The sequence below is a fragment of the Hakea prostrata genome, chromosome 8, assembly GCF_041222555.1.
Source record: "Hakea prostrata isolate BN-2017 chromosome 8, UWA_Hpros_2, whole genome shotgun sequence".
Taxonomy (NCBI): Eukaryota; Viridiplantae; Streptophyta; class Magnoliopsida; order Proteales; family Proteaceae; genus Hakea; species Hakea prostrata.
The window spans coordinates 1,780,867-1,803,304 of NC_142607.1; the positions used below are offsets into that span (position 1 = coordinate 1,780,867).

The following is a 22,438-nucleotide window of genomic DNA, read 5'->3' on the forward strand; positions in this document are numbered from 1 at the left end:
TATTAGTGGGTGACAAAAGTATTCATTTTCCAGGAGTTCCCTTCAAATACTGTAGTATTCTGATAATAGCCTTCATATGAGCTAAATATGGATCACGCATTAATTGGCTCACTATCCCTACAGCATAAGCGATGTCTGACCTGGTGTGGGACAAGTAAATAAGCTTCCCTACCAGCCTTTGGTATCTTCCTTTGTCCATTGGTTCTCCCTCTTTTTCTTTAAGTTTAGCTCCAGCTTCAATAGAGGTATCAATTGCTTTACACCGCAACATTCCCACTTCTGATAATAAATCTAGGACATACTTTCTTTGGGATAGGAATATACCTCTTCGATCGAGCCACCTCAATCCCCTAAGAAATACTGTAACTTTCCTAGATCTTTAATTTCAAACTCTCTGCCAAGAAAGTCCTTCAACTTTTGAATTTCTTCACCATCGTTCCCTGTGATGACAATATCGTCTACATAGACAATGGGAAGTGTGATGTTAGTACCTGACTTCTTAACAAATAGTGTATGATCAACATTGCTTTGCTTGTACCCAATAGAGGTCATTGCCTTCAGGAGGCGTTGAAACCAGCATCTAAGAGACTGTTTTAACCCATAAATTGACCTTTTCAACCAATAAACTTTCCCTGCATTATTGTCATCGAAGAAACCATGTGGGATTTCCATATAGACTTCTTTCGCTAACTCCCTATGTAAGAAGGCATTCTTTACGTCTAGTTGGTATAACTTCCAGTCTTTGTTCACAGCTACAGACAACAGAACTCTGACAGTGTTTAGTTTCGCAATAGGGGCAAAAGTCTCCTGATAATCAATCCCATAGGTTTGGGTAAACCCCTTTGCAACTAGTCTGGCTTTCAACTGGTTGACTGATCCATCCATGTTTTGTTTAACCACAAATACCCATTTGCAGTCCACTGGTTTTTTTCTTGGAGGAAGTGTAACCAGCTCCCAAATGTCACTTTTCTTTATTGCCTACATTCCTCTACCATAGCTGCCTTCCATCTCTTATCAGCATAGGCTTCCTGCCAACTTTTAGGAACAAATACAGATGATAGAGAGGATATAAAAGCACAGTGAGGAGCCGACAAAGAGTTATAAGAAACATATTTAGCAATGGGATGTTGAGTACAAGATCTAACTCCTTTTCTAACAACAATAGGAAGATCATAAGAAGATACCTTAAGGGGAACAATAGAATCTGATTTTGGAGCAGGAGACTGAAGTGGTAACGTATCACCTTTCTCCACCTGCTTTAGCCAGTTGTAATTCTTCCTCTGATAAGTTTGCACCTCCTTATTCTGATCAATCTGGTTTTGAAAGACCTTAACAGTTTGTCTCACAGGAGTGGTCTCCCCCTGGCTAGGTTCTTCACATGGTTCAGAAAACGAAGAGGGAGGATTAGAGTCCTTAGGTAAACTGGTAGAAGTCTCCCCCTAGTCAGGAAACTCTTCTGGGACTCTTAAGTTGTGTTGGTGTGTGATAGGAAGATCTAGAGTCGGAAAGAACACCTCTCCTCTAGGACTCTCCCCCTGAAGAGATGTATAGTAGGGGCAAGACTCATTAAAAATTACATCCATGGATACAATAGTTTTTCTGGAAGGAGGATCATAACATTTGTACCCTTTCTGAGGAGCATCTTCACCCAAAAAATATGCAGTGTAGGCCGCAAGGAGCCAGCTTACTCTAGTGGGCGGTGATTCTGGCATAACACACACATCCAAAAATCCTTGGGAGAATAATAAAAAAAAGGCTCCCTGGAGAATCTCATTAGGACATTTAAAACCAAGTATCCTACTGGGCATCCTATTCATAAGGTAAGAAGCAGAGAGTATAGCATCACTCCAGTATTGGTCAGGTACATTCATAGCAATCATCATGGAACAAGCTATCTCTAAGAGATGCCGATTCTTCCTTTCGACAACCCCATTTTGGGCAGCCGTATCAACACAACTGGTCTGGTGTATTATGCCAAAGTCAGAGAGATATCTCTGAAATTCACCATCAATATACTTTGTGCCATTGTCACTGTAAAGGATCTTCACAGTGGCATTGAACTGAGTTTTAATCATAAAATGAAAATCACAAAAACATCGAAAAACCTCATTTTTTTGTTTTAAAAGATAAATCCATGTAGAACGAGAGTGACAATCAATAAAAGTAACGAAGTACCTATGTCTAGTAATAGACACACGTCGGCAGGGACCCCACACATCAATATGAATTAGCATAAAAAGAATAGTTTTTCTATCATGAAGAGAAGGCAAATAAGTAGAACGAGTCTACTTCGTAAAAATGCAGGGCTTCACAAAAAAATCATTCTCATTACAAGAAGAAACTAAATAAGAAAATATTTTCTTAAGAGTTCCTAAAGGGGGTGACCTAGCCTACGGTGCCACTGATGAAGGTCTGATATTACCGAATGGACCTGATTAGAAGATGCAATCAGAGCAGAAGTAGATCCTTCAATTGGCTCGAGCAAATAAAGTCCATTGTCTAATTTACCACATCCAATCTCCTTCCTCATGACTAGATCCTGGAGACACAATAAGATGGGAAAAATGTCACTTTACAATTCAACTCATGTGTAAGACTACCGATAAAGAACAAGTTAGTAGAGAAAGAGGGAACATGTAAAACTTTAGACAAAGAAAGTGATGGAGAATGTTGAATGATCCCTTTTCCAGCAATGGAAGAATAAGAGCCATCAACAAATCGAACTTTATCCTTTCCAGGAGTTGGAGAATATTGTAAGAAAAAGGAGGATAAACCTTGCATATGATCTGTGGCCCTATATCAATAATCCAAGGAGTAGACACTGAAGAAACTTGGAAGCCAGTAAAAGTTTTACCTGAAGTAGCAAGGTAGGAGTTGGTTTGGTTAGTAGAGGAAGCAAGTGGTAGAGGTCAGTCTTGGCAGAGAAGACTGCAGAATACGTCGCAGAGTAGTTAACTCCTCCTGTGAAAGACCAACGTCTGCAAAGGGTATTGTGGAAACTGTCTCAGAAATATGAGCTTTCGGTTTTCCTATTTTTTGTGCTCTTTTTTGCTCAAAATTAGCAGGCTTCCCATGGAGCTTCCAACAATTGGCCTTGGTATGATATGGTTTGTGACAATATTCACACTTGACAATCTCTTTAGCTGAAGTAGATTTAGTGCTAACTGAAGTAGATTTAGTGCTAACAGACTGTAAGGCTGATTTCTCCACAAAAGGAGCATGAAGCATGGTTAATCGATGGCTTTCCTCACACTGAATAAGTGCATAAGACTGTTCTAGTGTAGGAAAGGGAGAACGACTTAATACTTGTACTTTGATCTGATCATACTCCACATTCAGACCTACTAAGAAGTCATATACCCGAATCTTATCAACATGCTTCCTATAAGTAGTCATGGAAGAAAATTCGATCGAAATGGTCGAAATTTCAATCGAAATGCCTGCGAAAATCCAACTCGAAACGAAATTCAGTAGTAGGCACAAAAAGTATCCATTTCGTTTCGTATTAACCGAAATTTCGGTCGATACGAGTCGAAATTTCGGCCCGATACCATATCGGGCCGAAACGACACTTGCGTAGGCTATAAAATACCCAAAATCGAGCTCATTTTCGACCTACCGTCAGTTTCGACTGTTTCGAGCGATATCGCCATGGAGATTTCGACCTAATTTTGCATTTTTTGCTCATTTCTCTTGCTTTCATCCCATTCTACACCTAATTTCTAGTATTCCATTTCCTTCAAACACTTGATTTGCTCCTCCATTTGTGCATTTTCTCAAATCTTGCAAGGTGAGTAACCAACTTCCTCATTTTTTGATTTTTGTTTCATTTGTGCCTTAAATCATGTTAGATTGCTTCCAAATTTATATATGTTTACTTTAGAGTGATGATCTATGAATTTGTAGTGTCAAACTTATTTTTTGATTCTTCCTACTATTTTTTTATTTTTCTGTTATTAAAAATTATTTACTAAATTATGTATATTGTTAAAAATGTTTATGTATAGTACATGTATAAGCTTCAAATGGATGTATGTGAGAGTTAAGACACCATATTGCTGTGATGGTGTTGAATTAATTTTTTTTTCTGTTAATTATGTAATTTTACTGTATTTAATATATATTTAAATAATTAAAAAAATATATTTAAATATTAAAAAAATAATTAATTTCTGTTTTAAATTTAAAAATAGGAGAGTATTAGTGGAAGCATGTATGCAATTTTTTGAGCATGTTGTGGATATTTTTAAGATAGTTAGTGTGTATTTTATATATTTTAAAATTATTTATATATTAAAAAAATACTTATATAGTTATACATTTTTTTTTTTATATTTAAAAATAGGAGGTTATTATTAGAAGCATGTATGTCATTTTTGGAGCATATTGTGGAGCTTTTCAAGATACTTAGTGTGTTTCTTGTATCAGGCACTCTATTTTAAAGATGTCGACATAGCTTGGGATCATGGGAGGCCACCGATCCGATAAGAGGAAGAGTGAGTGTAATTACTGCAAGAAACAAATAGGAGGAGGTGGGGCCACTAGATTGAAGGTGCATCTAGCTGGTGGCAACAGGATGTAACAGGGTGCCCAAAGGTGCCCAGAGAGGTCAAGAAGGCAATGGCCTCATATATTAGTGGTGGAAAGCAAAAGAGGAAAGAGAAGAGAACACAGAGGGATGAGTTCGAGGATGCCGGCTTAGATGACCTTCCAGATCCTGAGAGTTATGGTAGGGATGAGCCAGGAGATAGTGACCCTGATCCAGAGGCCGATTAGCTGAGGAGGGCGATGATGATGAGTAGGGAGCAACAGAGGATTGATGACATCAGGAGGCAACAGAGGGGTCTGGGTTGTAGGTCCTCTAGAGAGCCGAGGGTATGGGAGGCATAGGTGGCTCCCAAGTCCCTATGAGGAGGTCTCAGAGTGTCAGGCAGGAGGCTCCTATCCCACGGGCCCCTACAAGGGGTCGAGCTTCCTCAGCACATCCTACAGATCCGGATCTTAAGATTCTTCGCAATGATCCGGCCCTATTTGCGAGGCCTGGGCATAAACAGAGAAAGTTGAAGCACTTATGGGGGAGTGTGAAGGAGAAAGTGGGGATGGCTTTCTCCAAATGGGCGCATTACCATAGTGTTCCAAAGCACATACAGCTCGGGGGCCCTACTACGGAGATATGATTGAGCGAGATAGGCGAATGGGAGTGGTGTACAAGGCCCCACTCCATATAAGATATATATAATGTGTATTTGCCTAAGCATAAAGAGGACATAAATGAATACATTAAGGGATTAAAGCCCATGTGGAATCATTATGTAGTGACTCTGATGGCTGATGGTTGGACTGGTCCCACTAGACAGTCCATCATCAATTTCATGTTGAATTGTGATGGGAGGACAGTGTTCCTCAAGTCAGTAGATGCATCCGGTGAGAAGAAGGATGCAAAATACATTTACAAATTACTAAAGCAAGTGGTGAAGGAGGTTGGAGTGGAAAATGTAGTTCAAATTGTGATCGATAATGGCTCCAACTACAAGAAAGTCGAGTTGAAGATGCAAGAGAACTCCAGGGTATCTAAAGTCTAAACATATAGTATTAATTTTCATTTGTAAATACATATATTTACATTACACATATACATGTACACTTTATAACTTTGTATTGATGGCTTGATGCCTTGATGGATGAAGAGATATAGGCTCTTTTGGACTCCTTATGCTGCTCACTGCATTGACTTAATGTTGAAGGAGATTGGAAAGGTCAAGCTTGTGAAGAATATGGTGGACCAAGCTCGACATGTTAGCACCTTCATATATAACCACACCTATGCATTAAGGATGATGAGGGACAAGTGTCAGGGTGAGTTAGTGAGGCCAGGCATAACCAGATTTGCTACTAATTGGATAGCACTGCAGAGCTTTGAGAGTAGGAAGACTGGCCTTAGGAGTATGTTTGCATCAGAGGAGTGGTTTAACTGGGAGGGTTCTTCATCAGTGGGAGGAAGGAGAGCTCAGTTGACTATCCTTGATGAGAGTTTCTAGCACAATGTGAGGATAGTAGTGAAGATGCTTGAGCTTTGTGGTGAATGTGTTGAGGATGGTAGATCAGCAAAGAAAACCTACTCTAGCACACATATTTGCTGCAGTAGATAGGATGAAGCAGCAAGTTGCTCAGGTCCACCCACGCGGCAACAAGAAAGTCCTTCAAATCATCAACAGTAGATGGGAGTCTATGTAGCAGCATCCACTGCATAAGGCTGGAGAGTTGTTAAGTTGTTAAGTACTTAAGTGACTTAAGAATTTAATTTAATTTTCATTATGTTATCACATTATTTAGGCTTAAGCATTAATTATTCCCTTTTATGAGTTATGAGTTATGACATACTTTTTCTTACACAACATACTATTTAAATCCCAAGTACCATTACAAGGACAATCTTGGGATGAGGCAAGATTTGATGGATGCTGTCCAAACTGTAGTGGAGAAGTTCGAACCGGATACAGCTAAACAAGCAGTCATCCTTATGGAGATGAGATAGTGATTAAAATCATTTGATATTCACAGTTTGTAGTTTTATACTAAGTCATTAACCTAGTAACTACAAACTAGTTATTGTTTTTTCTCTTTATATATTAGATAAAGGCTTTTAGGGATGCCACTGGGAGCTTCGGTCGTGCTGTGGCCGTATCGGGACGGGAAACCGCCCCTGCGGGTAAGTTCATTCATTTATTTCATTATACATTTAATTATTATATTTTATCTTTAATTTAGTTATTTAAGTATTAAAATGACTTGGAGTCTATGTTTGTTGCAGCTGAGTGGTGGTTGCAATTTGGACGTGATTTACACAACTTAAGTAGGATTGCAAGCAAAGTGCTCTACCAAACATGTTCTGCCACTGGTTGTGAGCGAAATTGGAGCACCTTCAGCCTCATTCACTCGAAGAGGCGCAACCGATTGGGTGTGAAGCGTCCAGAGGACCTTGTCTACCTACACTATAATATGAGACTGAGAGAGGATCATATTAGACAGGGGATGGACAAAGAGAGCACCAATATCGAGTTGGCCGACATATTTGAGATGGATGATGATGATAACCCAGTAGTTGACTGGATCAGGGATAGTGGAGACGGATTGCTGGATGAGGATGGAGGTCTTCCCAATAGTCAGATTGCAGAGGAGATGGGGGCCGATGTGGGGGACTTCATGGCCCAGGAGGGGAGGCCACATGCAGAGCCCGCCCGTCCCTTCGTGCCACACCCTAGTGCATCCACCCAGAGTGAGGATTTGATTTTTTGGTCCGACACTGAGGATGAGGTGACTCAGGCCTCCGGCGATGACGACGATGGTGGTGATGATGATGACGGTGATGGTGATGATGGAGGGATGAGGAGGGTGTGGGACCTCGTGATCAGGATTCAGCTGATCCTAGAGAGAGACCACCACCACCACCACCCGCCGGACGTGAGAGTCGGGGGGGGGAGGACGACCACCGAGATTCACGGAGAGAGTCGGTTCACCCACGCGACACGGGATTCGGACCATACACGGAGCTGCATCTCGAGGCAAAAATGTTTCCTCTACATATTCGAGGAAGGGGAAGGGGAGACAGCATGGCTGGAGCATAGAGGACACGCCATCATATGGGTCCTACCGTCCATCCGATGCCGAGAGCTTGGTGGGATCTATGAGATCGATGAGCATTGATGATGGTAGAGACTCCTCCACCTCCAGAGGATCCGGATGGCATAAGCCTGCAGAGTCCTCATATGATACTGCTGTGGAGAGTATTGGTTCTACCGAGTCGACTTATGGTTATGGTCCTTATGGTTATGGATCATATGGTGTCCCTCCTGGCTATCAGATTCAGTGGTCAGGCCAGTCAGCCACGACTAGAGCCTTATGGTTATGGAGCGGCCTATGGAGCTTATGGTGTCCCTCCCACTGTCGATTATCGGAGTCAGCCACTGCGACCTTATCAGTATCCTTATCCTTCTCCTAGTCCTGAGAGCCAGGGGTAGGGTGGTCTTTCATTTGTTGAGCAGATCTTCCACACTATTCCACAGCCACAAGGCCCACCACCACCAGTTCCTTTGGAGATTCACAACTTCCCACCATTAGGGAATCTTATGCACGTGGATGAGGCCACATACAGAGGTGCAGTTTTTGACTATGTCCAAAACTATATGGGGCGGGGGCAAACATCATGGGAGTTATATTGTCATTTGTATGGGGTGCAGACGGAAGAGGGAGACCTTGAGGCTTGAATAGAATAGACTTGTAAGTTGTAACTTGTAAGTTGTAACTTGTAAGTAATAACAATACAGCTTCTTCTCTGATCCATGTACTATATACTTGGAATGTTGGATGAATGGATGTTACATTTTCAGTAGTTTTTTAGTAAACTAGTAGTTATTATAGTGTTTATTATGCTTGAAATAGCTAGTATGCAAAAATCCAAATCAATTTGAGTGCATTTGAGGCTCGAAATTGAGTTTTCAAGAATCAGGAAAAAAGTATCCAGTTTCGGTCGAAATTTCGACCGAAACCTCGAAATTTCGACCTTTTCCAAGGTCGAAATGTTCATTTCGATCGAATTTTTTACCTTGTAAGTAGTCATATCATCTGGATTAGTGAGGTGATATCCCCATAATGATCCAACTCCTGCCAAAGAGAGCGCAACTTAGCATAATATTGGGACACAGTCAGTTCCTTTTGGGTAGTCTCATGAAGCTTCTTTTGTAGCTCATAAACTTGTGCATCATTCCCCAACTGTCCATAGGTTTCAGTAGTAGCCTTCCAGATTTGTGCTGAGTATCAAGTAATCGGTAACCCGGGCAATATTTGGATGCATGGAATTCAAAAGGAATGACATAATAAAAGAATCATTTGATATCCATTTATCCTGTAAAACACCTGCGGTAGTAGGTTTGATAGTGGTGCCTATAATGTGTCCAACTAGTCCTCTTCCAACAATAGTCAGGTAAGCAGATCGGACCAAATCAAATAATTTGTGCCATCAAAGAGGATGAAGAGTGGGGTAATTTCGGATCCAGTGGGAGCAGTAGTACCATCGGTGGTTGCCATGTTGAAAGAATTGTCTGCAGTTCTTCAGTCTTCACCCCTTCAAAGTAACTGAAATGTCGCGGAATGCAATAGCCAACCACCCAAAAAAAAACTTATAAATACCCCCCCCCTCTCTCTCTCTCTCTCTCTCTCTCTCTCTCTCTAAGCCCCTAAAAATTTATAAATTTCCAAATAAACCCCTGACAATATGCAGAATTACCAAAATATCCCTGAAAGAATTTAAATTTACAAAACCAAACCCCTTTAACCTACGATAGTTGTTCCGTGGAGGAGAAGGTAGGAGAAGGGAGGAGGAGAAAAACCTGGTTCGATTCAAAGCAAGACAACTTCTTCTCTTCTACTTGCCTCTTTTTTCTGTTCTACTTGCCAACAGCAAGCAGCGGTGAGTTTTGAGCGATGCAACAAGCACTGACAAGCAGCGGCGGTGAGTTTTAAGCGATGCAGCAAGAAGTGACAAGCAGAGGCGGTGGTGCTTCTCTTCTTCTTTCCTTCTGATTTTTTGCTTCCCTATTGTGGTAATCAGGGAGCTGGTTACAGAAAGTTTCAGAGAAGTGAGAATTTGTGAAAATTTCTGCAACGGTGGTTGCAGAAGAAAGATAGAGAAATTCTGCAATTAGTTTTGTAGGAAATCTGCGATGTGTTTTGCAGAAGGGAAAAAAAAAAAAAAAGATCCTTATCGAACTTAGGCTCTGATGCCATGTTGAGAAACACTATGTTGGTAGAATGGCTAATTGATCAATGATCTCAAGTCCTCTATTTATAATTAAGTGGAAAGTAAACTATTACAAGGAATAGAATTTTACATGAATACAAACTCTAATTGAACTCCTAGTAGAATCCAACAAAAGGCAACGTGCCAAATGTGGTTAGGGAAGAGTATACACATGAAAGAATTTATGGAAACAATTTAAATTATGAAGGGAATCTGTAATGGAATCTTCAAGGTCAACGGGTCATCTTTCCAATTATGTCCGAATGATTTAGGCCTCAGAAGGTAACATTTAACTGTGGCTAGGAAGGAGTATTTACATGGAAGAATGTATAAAAAAATCATTCAAATTTACCAAATATTGACATCAAATTAGGATAGACACCAAATTTTGTGCCCAAAATGACAAAAATACCCCTGAAATGGGGGGGTCAAAATATGCCAAAACCATGGCAAAATTTTACCGGTTTGCCACGTAGCGAACCAGAAAAATCTACCGAAATTTCATACATTGGTTAACCCAAAGCCCAACCCATAACTTTGTTAATTTGGGCCAAGCCATGGCAACTGAAACAAAGACTAACTTGAGAACCGGTACGACCCAAGGAACCAACCCAGCAATGGCTCAACCAAACTACAAGTTGAAAGAACCATCATCTTCAACCATTCAAAATCGAGCAAGGGTGAAGGGGAGCCTACTGGATCTGTGAACAGGTGCCCCTAGAAGATGATGGTAGTGGTGAGGATGGTCGTTGTGATTCCAACGACAGTGATCCATCTCATAATAAAAGACGACCCTGGAGGGATGATTAGCGACGGGCAACTTCTCCAAGTAATCGTTTTCCAAGCTCTTGAGATCTTCCTCAATATAGGGTCTCAAGTGGAATTCTTCTCTAGCATTTTTCTTTCTTGTTGGTCACTTCTGTGGTATTGTTGGTTAAGGCAGCAAAGAATACCAAAGGCCAATATCTTTAGAGGTCATCTTGATACGAGATCTCAGGCGGTAAAGTCTCTAAGTTTCCCATATTGTTATCCTTAAAGAGAGTCAGAGACTATGAAATTGTTGGAGGTGCATCAGTATTGACAGGTGCAGAGATGATTACAGCAACAATGAATACCATAGCTTGATTTTTCCTAATGGGTTCTTGTGATACTTCAAAACTATCCTGATGTGTTAAAAGCTATCTGGAATTGGATAGGAATTGCAGCTGATCTTCAATACTATGTCTTAGAGTTTCTCTCTATGATGGTCTCTTTGCATCCTCAGTCCCCAGAACATAAATCAAAATGGTTTCCCGTAGGTGGCAACTGATGAGCACATTTATGTGTAAAATCTTAGGGCATAAAGCATGCATTTTACACACTTTGAGTGGAGCTACCTTGGGTTTTATGTTGTTTTTGCAGATTTTATGAATTTTTAGGACTTTAGCGAATATTTGAAGTTTTGGGTATTAAACATGCGATTTTTACATGTCAAGAGGTCCGTTCAAATTCTCAAGTGCGAAAGTAGGCCTGATTTGAAGCATGATGGGCTAGAGATGCAATTATGGGCCAACTCCAGAATATCTTATAAAATTAGATTAGGATTTTTATTTTATTTTTCTTTATTGTAATTGAGAATTGTATGGGGCCCACAAGTAGTAAAAGACTAGGATTTTCTATTTTTTTAGAAGATTTTATTTCGTTAGATTTTATTTATTACTCTAATTAGTTTTTTCTCTCTCTTCCCACTTTCTATTATTTTCACTATTTTATTTTATTCTTTTTCCTTAATTAACCAAAATCGTTTTTCTAAAAGTTTTTTTTTTTCTTCTTTCCTTCTTCCACTCTTTCTCTTTCTTCTCCACCTTCTCTACGTGTAACTCAATCTTAATTTTTTTTTTTTTTATTCTTTTTTTTTTCTTTTCTCCACTTTCCCTCTTATTTCTTTTCCCATTTTTTTTTTTTTTTTCTCCCCACACTCTCTCTCTCTCTCTCTCTCTCTCTCTCTCTCTCTATTTCTAACGAATTTTGCTCTTTCTTTATTTGTTTTCTTTTTCTATTTTACTCTTTTGTTATTATTATTATTATTAGGTATTATTATTTTATTTCTTTGTTTGTAAATTATTCTCCTTCTTCCATAAATATTATCTCCCTCTTAGGTCTAGTGTAGACTTTACTTTTTCTTTAGTTTTACTTTAGTCTAACACATTATTTTCTCTTTAGCTTATTTTAGTCTTGCACTTTCTATTCTCTTAGCTTGCTCTAAGTTTTCTCTAGTTCTTTGATTACTTTGTGGTTTTTAATTTTTTTTAGATTGAACGTTTAGGAATATTGAAGTTGTGTAATTTTTCTTTTATGCAAGTGTAATTCCTTTAGTTTTATCAATGCAATTTCAAATTCAAGTTTCAAGTTTAAGGATTCGCTTTCTCTCTGGGTCTAGCAATTGCAGATCTAGATTATTCTAGATCTGGTTGTTAGGGTTGGTTGAGATTCGAATCGTTTATTCAAGTTTTGTTTGGAAGATTTAAGTAAGTAAGATTCTTCAATAATCTTCTCTCCCCCCTCCATTCCCGCTTCTATCTACCCCTCCATATTCTTAATTTAGGATTTAAATTTCAGCATTTATTATTGTTCTCCCTTCCCCTTGGGTCATTGATCAAAGATGCCTACAGTCATGCCTCTCTTTGGTTAAGGTTTCCATTTTGCTATTATTGCTTTGTTATTTACTTTCTGTTATTTCCTTTCTGCAATTTCTCTTTCTCTAATATCCTTTCCCTCGATCGGTGGACTGTAAGCTACGGCAAAGGGTCCACAGTCAAAGTCATTATTATTATACTCCCTTTCCCTCGATCCAGAGCTGTCACTCGGATCAATTCCCTTATATTTTTATTGTTCGCATTATTTTTCCTGTATTTTATTTATGTATTGGTTATGTTTGTTTTATGTTTCGTTTCAATTCGATTGCATTAGATGTATGGATTAGGATCGTTGGTTTAGTTTAAGTAATTAGTTAACAAAAATTGAATCATTCCACTCTCGCATTACTATTAAGAAGTTGAATTCTAGGTGGCATATCTCCCTGAGATCGACCCGTTAGCTACACGATACTGTGCGCTTGCGGTTAGCAACTATTGCGGATATCCTTCAATCTTGGTACATCTATGAAGAAATTCTTCTTGCTGTCGGAGGTCACTATGATCATTTGCTTCATCAATTGTGGGGTTATGACCATATATCAAATCCAACAGGTGTTGTTGAGACCAACCATATTGGAACAGTGTCTGTCATTGATCTATGTTAGAAAACAAGCATTAAATAATCAAAACGGCAGCTGAACTTGAACAAAAAAAAGAGAGAAGAAGAAGAAGAGGAGAGATGAAGAACTAGTAGAAGAGGCTCGTGATTCTTGCTTAAAAGTCTAGAATCACAGAGCACTTTTATTTATAGCTTCTAATGAATCTAATACAACTTGAGAGACAAGTAATTGTCCTCTAGAAAAAGGAAACAAAATATTACAGCTTTAGTAACTTTCTAACTCCTAAAATAGAAAGTTCTGAAAATAGAAACTACCACCAAAATAGAAACTATGCTTTATAAAAAACTCCTAAAACTTATGTAGCAAGACTCCTACATTAGAAATAGAAACTATGCAGTTTTTACTGTTCACGTAAACTGTAACACAAATTTTACTGATCACGTGAATAGTAAATAGCCCAAGTGTATATACTTCAACAATCTACTTGCAGGAGTTGAGTTCATCAGCCCTGAGCATTCACATGGTAACTCAATGGAAGAGTAGAATAATCTATTTCTGGTTTTCCCTGCAAATTGGTCTTTGCTATGCATAAATTTCCGGTGGATAGTTACATGCAATAGGTCACTGAATTGGCATGGTTGTGCGGCAAGCATGTGAAGACCAAGCTTCTGATCTTACCTCGCCTTGAGGACAAGGTGAATTTCAAAGAGGGCGGTAATCATAGGCCCCTAGGACCAAGACATGTGGAGAGGGAGGTGATTACCATAACCAACATCACTTGGAGGATAAAAAGGCGAAAAACATGAGGAGAGGCATGGGTTATCTTGTGATTTGGGCAGCATGTCCTGTAGGGGATGACTGGCACCACTATAACTAGGTTTATTGCTTTATTGTGTTGCTTTGTAATCACTGTTGTGTTCATCTTGGATTATTCCAGACTCATAAATGAGTCCAAATAGGAGGTTCCTATCAGTCGACGACCCTAGTGGCATTCAAAGGGTTTTCAGGAATAAGAGCCTCAGTCACCATCAAAGGGGCTCCAGGCATGGGCCCTCAGTCCATTTCTGATCTGTTATATTGCTGTTCCAAGATAACTGATGGACACATGGACTGCTCTGTCAGATAAGACTGGAAACATGCTGATGTGACCATCTTGAGGGCCCCCCAGGTTTTCAAAAAACTTGGTCCTGCATGGGAGTGTTTTCTTTTGTTGGGGGAGGGGGCATGTGCTTCTTAGAGACACACATGTTAGTTAAATTACAAATATTATTGAGAAAACCTTACACTGAAACAAATGAATCCTTAATAACAAACAATGCCAAATACTAACATGGTAACATAACAGTAAACAATAAACCCATATGCTAAAATAGTGAAATTAAGCAAGCTTGCACAAATAAATATGATAAAGCTTCTTGTCCAGGATTAAGAAATCGACACTAAAAATTGACCTTTAAACATGACAAAGGTCCAAGTAAGCAACCTTACAGCAAAGACAGACAGAAAGTGATCCAATAATTAATCACCAACTACCTGATCGAGAGGCCAACTCCAAATAATTTTCATATGGAAACTATGAACACAACTCCAGCAAAAGCGCTAACAGTGACAACCCTTATAAAATGAAACCACACACCTTTTTTTTGGTCATCATCAACCAGTCATAGTTATAACAAACCAGAACTTACTACTGAGGTGCAGCCGCTGGTTAGAAGATGAGGCTATTTAGCTGAAGAATAAGAAGAAAACGAAGAGAAAAGATAATGATGACAAGAAGAAAGGGGCAGAGACAATTCTGTAGTCGTACTCGTCTTTTCCCTCTACCTTTTATTCATTGTTGAAAAGTACAGCACTACACCAGTCCCAAAATCAATGGGAATCCAACCTACTAATTCTGAGTACATTCCAAAAATAAATACCAACTTTCTAAGACTCTAAAACTGTCCCCAAAAAGGAAAGAATAACATGAAACTAAATCTAGAAAAGTAGCAACTTTCTAATTTTTGTAGAGCACCCAAACCTTCTGTTGGAATCTATTAATATGATTAATAAATTAAATGCCCAAGGGCAATATTGGAAACTCACTATTAGGGCGGTTACAAAATAGGGTTATATATTTTGGTAACCACCGCATTAGTGAATAACTGAGTGATTCATTCGCACGAGATTTATCTCTGAGAAACAGCGGCTCCATCTCTCTCTCCCTCTCTCTTAGAATCGCAGGCTTGGAAATTTTTCCTTTCCTAGTTTTTGATCTTCATTCCATTAATCCACGGCATTTGGGTTGTGGATATTATTCCCTTTCCCAGTGATTGTGGAATCTCCCCGGTAAAGCTTTGGTGGTGGAACGAGAACGTGGATCTAGACTTCCGCTGCGAATACTTCAAGTAAGGGAAAGCGAATCCAGGTAAGGAATCTTTCCCCCATCAATTAATTGAATTGAACTATTTTTGAAGTATTGCCAACATTGGCATCAGAGCCATTGGTTCCCACGGTTCTTTGTTCCTCCCCATTGTTTATTTTAATTGTATGGATCCAATGGGAGGATCAAGGGTTTAATATGAAACCCATGGGAGAATTGATAGGGTTTATGGAAACCCTTATTTTGGTTCGGATCCGAGTGGGAGATCCTGGTGAATTTCCCTAATGAAGATTTGCATGAATTGATAATCCATGATGATAATTTTTTGTTTAAAATTTATTGTTGAATTTTTTTCATGTGTTTTTGAATGATTTTTTGAGTGAAAAAAACGTGTTTTACCGTTTTTTGGAAAAATTTCGTTCATGAAAAATCCAGAAAAAACGCCGTTTTCTGGTCACAGAATGGCAGACGGATTTTCCGTCTGGGCAGACGGTCATCCGTCTGGTCACGCGAATGCCGACGGAATTTCCATCCGGGCGACGGTCATCCGTCTGGGCATAAAAAGCGACGGAATTCCGTGCCGGCGGGCAAACAGTCCGTCCGTGCGGGAGATGGATTTTTTATTGGATATTGGTCTGTCCAGTTCAGAATGTGTTTCTAACTTACTGGAAACCAATGGCCCGACAATCTGTGTGGTGTTTGGGCATTGAGGGCCTAATGGGGCCTAGTGGGAGCTAATGAGGTAGAAGTGTTCTGTGTGAACCACCTCATAGCTTGAACATGATTGCATGTTTTATTTTAATAAAACTATTTTTTATTTATGGGTCTATCAATCATGTTTCTTGCACAGAATGAAGCTAGTGTATAAGTCTATGTGGGTTTGCATGAGAATTTGATTGAATGTTTTTTAGCATCTCTTTTGGTTTAAGTGTTTATCCCATAGGTTGACTATGTTAGTGATTTGTTGTTGCATGAGTTGTGTTTTATGCTAGATTTATTGAACTCATTCTTGTATGTAATATCTCTAGAAAAAATGGCTGCTACCAAGAGCATTGTTGCTGACCTCACTAAAGGAGTTAAGGCTGAATGAGAGGAATTATAACCTCCGGCACCGAAAGGTGCAATATCTCTGGAAGAGCGAGGATATGCTTGGAGACCATAAACCGGACCATGAACCCACTCGAGGAAGGTACCACCGCACGACATCACGGGGACCTTGATACATACAATGCTTGGAAGAGGAAAGACCGGGTAGCCGGGATTACAATCCCGAGCTCCATGAGGGATGCCCCGATGCTTCGTTATGAGAAGCATAAGACTGCAAAGTCTTTGTGGGGAGGCTGTGAAGTTCCAGTATGGAGGGACTTCCACCACAAGAGGCCGCCAGCTCGGACTCACCTTTGACGGTTATAAGATGGGCCAAGGTCACACAATGAGGCAGCATATAACCATCATGTCTAACATGATTAGTGAGTTGAGCGCATGTGGGTGCCACAAGACTGATGAGGAGCACGTCTCCGCAGTCATCGAGTCATTGCCAAAGACTTGGGAGCATATGAAGATCTTCTTGACTCATGCCGATGAGGTCAAGACTTTCGATCAAGCTGCCAAGCACCTTGAGCTTGATGAGGATCGGATGTTGGCCGATGCCCCTCAAACTGATGTATTTGCTGCTGAAGCTAGCACTAGTTAGGGTGCAGGCTTCAAGCACAAGAGAGAGAAAGCTCAACCTCGGCGGTCCAAGCAAAGTAACCGGGGTGGGAACAAAAACAAGAGTGGCCCCAAGCGTTCAAGGGGGACTAGTGCTTTGCAAGAAGAAATCAGCTTTGATTTGCTTCAAGTGCCGAAAGCTCTGGTCATTTTGCTCGTGATTGCACCGAGCAAGAGGTATGTCTTGTGTGTTATACCTCATCTTGTTATGTAACAAGTTATACTATGCTTGCTGAACTAAATCCTTTGTGGATTGTTGATTCAGGTGCGACAGAACACATAACAAGGGAACGCTCGAGCTTCGTGGAATACCGTCGTATTCCAAGAGGAAGCAAAAGAATAACGATGGGGAACAACTCAAGCGTGGAGGTTCATGGCATAGGCACATGCAAATTAGTTTTGCGAGGTGGTCGGACGTTGTTACTCCATGATGTGTTGTATGCTCCGGACATTCGGCAAAATCTTGTTTCGTTATTTATCTTTTAAGACATGGTTTTAGAGTTGTATTTGAAAACAATTCTTTGGTTTTGTATCTGGGTGATACAGTTTATGGTTATGGTTTTCTTGATAATGGTTTCATTGTATTGGATACAATTGATTATTCATTTAATTCTAGTAGTGCTTTTGTTTGCCAAAATCCACTGTGTATTGATTCTAATTTGTGGCATGCTAGACTAGGACATATTGGCTTAGATAGGATGAACAGGTTGGCAAGAGAAGGTCTCTTAGGCCAAGGTTCACTATCCGATTTGCCAACTTTGTGAGTCATGTCTAGCAGAAAAAGCAACTAGAAAACCATTTATAAAGGCTTTTGAGAGCCTCTCTTCCTTTAGAACTTATCCATTCAGATGTGTGTGGACCCATGAATGTGCATACTAGAAAAGGACAGGCTTTTTTCATCACATTCATAGATGACTATACACGGTATGGTCACATTTATCTAATTTCTCATAAGTCAGAAGCTCTTGAATGTTTTAAGAAATTCATGAGCTTGGTTGAGAATCGATTAGATAAAAAGATTAAAACTCTTAGAACGGATAGAGGTAAAGAGTATCTCTCCGATATGTTCAAAGGGTTATGTGATGAAAAGGGGATATCTAGACAACTTACTATTCCGGGGACTCCACAGCAAAATGGGGTTGCTAAGAGGAGGAATAGAACCTTGCTAGACATGGTGAGATCCATGATGGCGCGGGCAAATCTACCCATCTCTTATTGGGGAGATGCTTTGCCGATCGCGGCCTATATCCTCAACAGAGTTCCAACCAAATCGGTTCCTTCCACACCATATGAGTTGTGGACCGGAAGGAAGCCAGATTTGAGTTACTTGCGCGCATGGGGATGTGCAGCATATGTTCACTCTACTTCTCACCAATATGGAAAGCTTGGACCCAGAGCAAGAAAAAGTGTATCTTTGTGAGATATTCCGAACCCTCAAAGGGCCATGTCTTCATTGGACTAGATGAGAGTGAGAGGAGAACGGAACTTGAGTCCAGGGATGCAACATTCTTGGAGAATGATTTTCCATCTCTTTCGAGGAGTTAACAAAGAATCATCGGAATTCTTTGAGATACAAGATAGTGGTCTTGTCACTCGAGGGATTCAGATTTTGGATAATGAACCCGGGGGTTCATCCGAGAAGATCCTAGTGGGAGTGGGAGTGCAGATGTGACAGCTACCTTAGACGGTGAGCAATCCGACATGCACTTGCGCCGTAGTGGGCCCGGGCTAGTTCCTCGTCGACGTTTCGACATAGAGGATGAAGCCTACATGGTAACTCTCGAAGAGATCGGCGTGAGATGATTTCGGTCGATGAGCATGAACCAAAGAGCGTGCGGGAAGCTCTTGCGGGGTCAAGCTCAAAGGAATGGTTAAAAGCAATAAAGGAAGAGTTGGAGTCGATGAAAGTTAATCATGTCCGGGACTTGGTTGACTTGCCGCCGAGCCGAAAGGCAATTGGGAACAAGTGGGTTCTCAAGATCAAAAGAAAGGCGGATGGATCTATTGAGAGATTCAAGGCTCGTTTAGTGGCTAAGGGCTACACCCAACGAGAGGGCGTTGATTATGAGGAAACTTTTTCCCCCTGTGGTTAGGTTTGCCTCAATTCGCCTCATACTAGCCATTGTTGCTCGGTTGGACTTGGAGCTTTATCGGATGGATGTAAAAACTGCTTTTCTCAATGGAGAACTTGAGGAAGAGATCTATATGGATCAACCTCAAGGCTTTGAAGCACATGGACTTGAGCGCAAAGTGTGCAAGCTTAAGAAGTCCATATATGGCTTAAAGCAAGCATCTAGACGAGTGGAATGTGCGCTTCCACCAAGCTATGATGGAAAATCGTTTTTCCATGCTTGAGGAAGACCACCGTGTTTACACCAAGAGATACCGATAATAATTATGTCATTCCGACACTTTGTACGTAGATGACATACTTATGGCTAGCAATAGCAAGGAGCTATTGGAAACCATTAAGAAATGGTTGTCCTCCGTATTTGATATGAAGGACATGGGTGAAGCAAGCTATGTGCTTGGTGTCAAGATTGTCGAAATAGGCAAAAGAGATTCTTGGGTTTATCTCAAGAGACCTATATTGACAATGTCTTGACGAGATACAGATGCACAACTGCAAACCAATTGATACTCCAGATGTGGAGAAGGGTTTGCATTTGAGCCTTGATATGGGTCCTAAGACTCCGGAGGAGAAAACCAAGATGGAAAGAGTTCCATATTCCGGTGCGATGGGTAGCCTTATGTACGCTATGATGTGTACTAGGCCGGATATTTGTTATGCAGTGGGTTTGGTTAGTCGGTACCAATCAAACCCAGGCATAGAGCACTTTGAAAGCGATCAAGAGGAATATTGAGATATCTCGGAGGAACGAGTAACTACATGTTGTGTTACCAAGGATCCGATTTGCGGTTAGTTGGCTATAGTGATGCCGATCGGGCTGGAGACATCGATGAGCTCAAATCAACCTCTGGATATGCTTTCTTGCTGAATGGCGGGGCCATTTCGTGGTGTAGCAAGAAGCGAGCTTGTATATCCCTCTCGACCATGGAAGCGAGTATGTGGCATGCTCAGCTGCGGTTCAAGAGGTTGTTTGGTTGAGGAGATTCCTTCGACATACTGGGATTGTGATGACATCCAAAGAGGCTGCCCTTGTCTACTATGATAGTACGGCAGCTCTTAGCTATGTCAAGGACCCCAAGTATCATGGGAAGACCAAACATATACAGTTGAGATATCACTTTGTTAGAGACATTCCATCAAGGAAGAAAGTTGTACTTAAGCACATATCTACTAGTTTGATGGTAGCTGACCCTCTTACCAAACCTATAGCCAAGGATGTTTTTATTTCTCATGTAAAATCCTTGGGCTTGCGTAGATTGTGACTTATTTTTGTACTAAGACTTTCTTATTAATGAATAATATGAGTTCATTCCAGCATTTATTCTTATTCACTTTCTGTGTGATTGTGTTTCTTCTAGCATAAAACAAGATATGTCAATAGGCAAGAGAATGGCTCACTCACACGAGCATTCGCCTCTGGCGCCTTGGAGGCGAGCAGAGATGAGACAGATTGTGAATGACTTTGTGTAGGTCAATTCATAATCATGATGTCGCCTTGATTTGGAATCAAGATGAGTTTCTCTATTGTGAAGAGAATCGACATGAATGTTCCCACTATTCATGTTGCCTATAAGAGCAGTGCGAGTACTTTATGTGGCGCTAGGGTGGCGACAATAAAGAAACTCGGGTTAGGCGCAAGAGGTTGCGACTAGACTAAGACTCCGTATGGTGTTGAGATGGACATACGTTCTATTGTATATAGAATGCTCCACCATAGCACATATATCATACTATGTGTGCTTAGCGATCATTGGAAATAAGAGGATGGATCCCTGCTCCTCTCATTGTGTGAGTCCTGGACCTTATGGTCCATTAGTGTTCTTAGTGACTTTCGACGACATCATGAAACAAAGGGTTGATGTGGCTACTTTGGGGTGTTACCTATGGTCATGATAGATTCGACCTAAAGGGGCACTACCGGGAAAGGAGTCAATCCTAAGTGTAGTGATGGTGCTGGGTGAAAGGAAAGGTTTGATTCAACTGCACCCTAAAAGTGTTTGCTTTGGCGCCAACTGTATGTGTTACGGTAGTGAACATTTTAAGGACAAGAAGGTGATCTCTCGGAGGGATCGAGATACCTTTAGTGCCCGGTGAGTTTGAATAAACCTAGGACACCTGTGTTATACTAATGCTTATTTGATTTGTTTCTATGAGTGATGTGCCATTCGGCCTTCTCGGGAAGGTTTCTAGTTTGGGGCTCACGCGTGTGGGTATCACCGGTCGCACAACCCATTTTGCCGTATGACTTGTGGATATTAGTGTCCGGGACACGGGTGGTCTATGTATCCGGGATACATAGTGAAGAGATCAATATATATGTATATCTGGGATATACATGTGTGTCTGGGACACAAGAGGTTTATGTATCTGGGATACATAACAGAGAGATTGAATATGTATATCTAGGATATACATGTGTGTTTGGGACAGAAGAGGTCTATGTATCTGGGACACATAGCAGAGAGATTGAATGTGTATATCTGGGATATACAAGTGTGTATGGGACACATTGAAAGATTAACACTTGCCCTTGTGCAAGTGGGAGCTGTTGGAATTTATTAATATGATTAATAAATTAAATGCCCAAGGGCAATATTGGAAACTCACTATTAGGGCGGTTACAAAATAGGGTTATATATTTTGGTAACCACCGCATTAGTGAGTAACTAAGTGATTCATTCGCACGAGATTTATCTCTGAGAAACGGTGGCTCCATCTCTCTCTCCCTCTCTCTTAGAATCGCAGGCTTGGAAATTTTTCCTTTCCTAGTTTTTGATCTTCATTCCATTAATCCACGGCATTTGGGTTGTGGATATTATTCCCTTTCCCAGTGATTGTGGAATCTCCCCGGTAAAGCTTTGGTGGTGGAACGAGAACGTGGATCTAGACTTCCGCTGCGAATACTTCAAGTAAGGGAAAGCGAATCCAGGTAAGGAATCTTTCCCCCATCAATTAATTGAATTGAACTATTTTTGAAGTATTACCAACACCTTCTAATTCTGTAACAGCTTGTTCTCCAAGGTAGCACTTTGTAATCTGTGACAGCTTGCTCTCCAAGACTCCACTCAGCTATCACAACAATAGTGACTCGGGGCCCACAAGCCCAACCATATCAGTCGATATGTCCAAGTCGTTGAGGAGACAGAAACCACACATCATTTCCACTAATTGTTCCTCTTTCCATACCAAGACTTTAAATTACCA

General features: G+C 40.5%; 1 protein-coding gene across 3 annotated transcripts in view; it reads right to left on the reverse strand.

Moving 5' to 3' along the window:
- Nucleotides 1-22,438, reverse strand: part of LOC149006186 (DEAD/DEAH box helicase) — a 93,149-nt gene that overhangs the window by 49,974 nt on the left and 20,737 nt on the right. The gene's annotated exons all lie outside the window — the stretch shown is intronic.